Raw genomic sequence first — 2,415 nt, 5'->3', positions numbered from 1 at the left:
CTGTATACATCTCCCTACATCATACTTAATTTCCAAATAAGGACAACATCAGACTAATAGTTCCACCTAACATGGTGCAATTGACATGATGAAGCTACCTGTGTGTAACTCCAAACCCACTCATCCTTTCTCCAGAATTCAACTTTCAAAATTTCAACATTTGGATTTTAATCTTTTGGACCGTGATGTTTAGAACTTTAGATGTTAGGAGATTTGAGGGATTTTATCTTTCAGAAATCCAACCTTTGGGATTGTCTTTCAGAATTCTGAATGGCACCACATATATTCATAGTATTCATAGCATCAATAAGTATGACCTTGATTTGCTTTCAACATCATGTAAGAATCAATATCCAATCAGATGTAATAGGATAAAAAATGAGATGGAAATAAGATAATACAATCATCTACTTTTTATGGGATAACCTTTTAATTAGATTTTTATTAAAACACTGCCCGAGTTCCATAAGTTCCATGTATTTAGGAGTCATTTTCACCAGTGTGTTGTTCAATTCCACAGGTTAAGCCTTCTTCATTATTATTAAAAACTTTAGATATTAGAGAGGTTACTATTCAATTTTTTTTCATCTTTTAGGATAGGCAGAGTCAGACTTGCTAAATTAAAGCTGACATTTTTAAAGGCTTGCAATAAGAATATCCCCACAATGATTGTAAAAACCCACTCAAAGCACCAATGACATTATCAACAGACATACCTTGACATGGCTTAAAAAGGATAGCTGAACAAGTTAAAACTAATGTTGTAAAAAATCCTTCATGTATTGGAGTCACTATAAAATTATTGAATATATTCAGGGCCTTATTTAGGTAATTAATCTATGGGCTCACGCAAACAACAAAGCTCAGCAGCAAAATCAGGCCAGGGCACGTCAGAGCCCAGGTGACAACTCTTCAATAGCAATGCCTAAGCACAGGAGACGGAAAATGCTCCGATTACAGAGTCAATGGTTATATACACAAGAACATTTATCTGTCCATGGCAAACTCCCACTACAGAGATTAATATTCAGGGACACAATGACCACAAGTGTTGCAAAGACCATAAAACCTGAATCACCTAGCTTGTGAAACATTTCCTGTTAGTTCTCTAACCTCTCTTCTTTTAAAGCGCGGCCGACTGACCATAACTGTAGATCCTAGAATACTTAACAACTGCCCAATATTCCCATGAGATTAAGTCATTCATTTAAAAAGTATGAAGAAAGAGTGGCACTTTCTAGGTCTCCAAGAACTCCTAATGGAGTCACCAGTGTGGCTCGTGCAAATACATCAGTGACATTGGCCATCTCCCCAGCTCTCATCAACAATTCCATCTACAACCTCCATTCTCTAAAATGTGTATGTCCACCTTGACCAGCTGTCATGAGCCTTTTATCACAAGTGGCAGACCACTTTTATTTTCCTTTTGAAAATGAAACTCCCTCCAGTGAAAATACTAGAGCTCATAGCCAATCCCAGACCGATATAAAAGTCATCTTTTCCACACCCCTGGCTTATTTCATTTGTTATTTTTAGAGGTTCTTGTGAATTACAATAACCACAAAACAGAAAAACTGTTAGTACTGAAGGAAGAATGATTCCATCTTCATAGAGTTTGAAAAGAGAAGATCAGCAAGAATGTCCTAAAAGGAATGAACTCTGCTGTTCTCAGACCAGGGAATGCTCCACTTTCAACCCTTGGAACTGAAGCCCTTGTAACTGAAGGGCGATCACAGTTGCGAGAGCATGTAAATGTAATATGGACATTCTCCTGAGAAAACAGCTGGAAAATGTTAGCGGTGACTTATTGACTTCAATTTCATCGTAAACATTACCCGTTATTCCCATTTATAGCTTTAAATCCTAGCTGTTTAGCTCTGGTCCCATTTGGCAGGCTGCCGCATAGCTTCCCCTCTACCACCCAACCCTAGGTCACCTAGGCTCACATGCAGCCACAGAGACTGCAAGGGTCACCCCCTCCTGTGCTGATGTGTCCACCACATCCATTGCAGTCCATTGGGAAGTACCAGCATCCAGGCTGTAGCCTGCTAGAGGGAGTGCCTAAGGAACCTATCCTAACTATCCACGACCAAGGGCAGCCACCCAGGAGCAAGAAGATACATTTAATAACAAAAAAATTATTAGAGTCCAATAAATGTAAAAAGTCTTCATATTTACTGTAGATTTTTTTAGAAAGGATTAAAGTTTTAGTTGACTGAAAAAGATTTGAATGCATTGTCTGACAAAGAAGGAAGTTTCGGGGTGAAGAAGAGGAAAGGTCAGAAGGAAGACGGGAATGATAATTTTCTTGGAATTCTTTAACAAATTGCTTTTTTTTACTACTTACTAAGATATGAATTGTTCATTAAAAAGAATGTATGTGCTTCAAAGAATAATGACCAAAACACACATCCA

The 2,415-nt window shown here is 37.9% G+C and overlaps 1 pseudogene; it reads right to left on the bottom strand.

Annotated features, from left to right (window-relative positions):
* Positions 1–480: 480 nt before the first annotated feature.
* On the bottom strand, positions 481–1,339 carry LOC105479677 (magnesium transporter NIPA2 pseudogene; annotated as a pseudogene).
* Between the last annotated feature and the right edge of the window lie 1,076 nt (positions 1,340–2,415).

This window comes from Macaca nemestrina, chromosome 2 (assembly GCF_043159975.1).
Source record: "Macaca nemestrina isolate mMacNem1 chromosome 2, mMacNem.hap1, whole genome shotgun sequence".
In the NCBI taxonomy this organism is placed as follows: Eukaryota; Metazoa; Chordata; class Mammalia; order Primates; family Cercopithecidae; genus Macaca; species Macaca nemestrina.
This window is presented reverse-complemented; position numbering and strand designations above follow the sequence as displayed.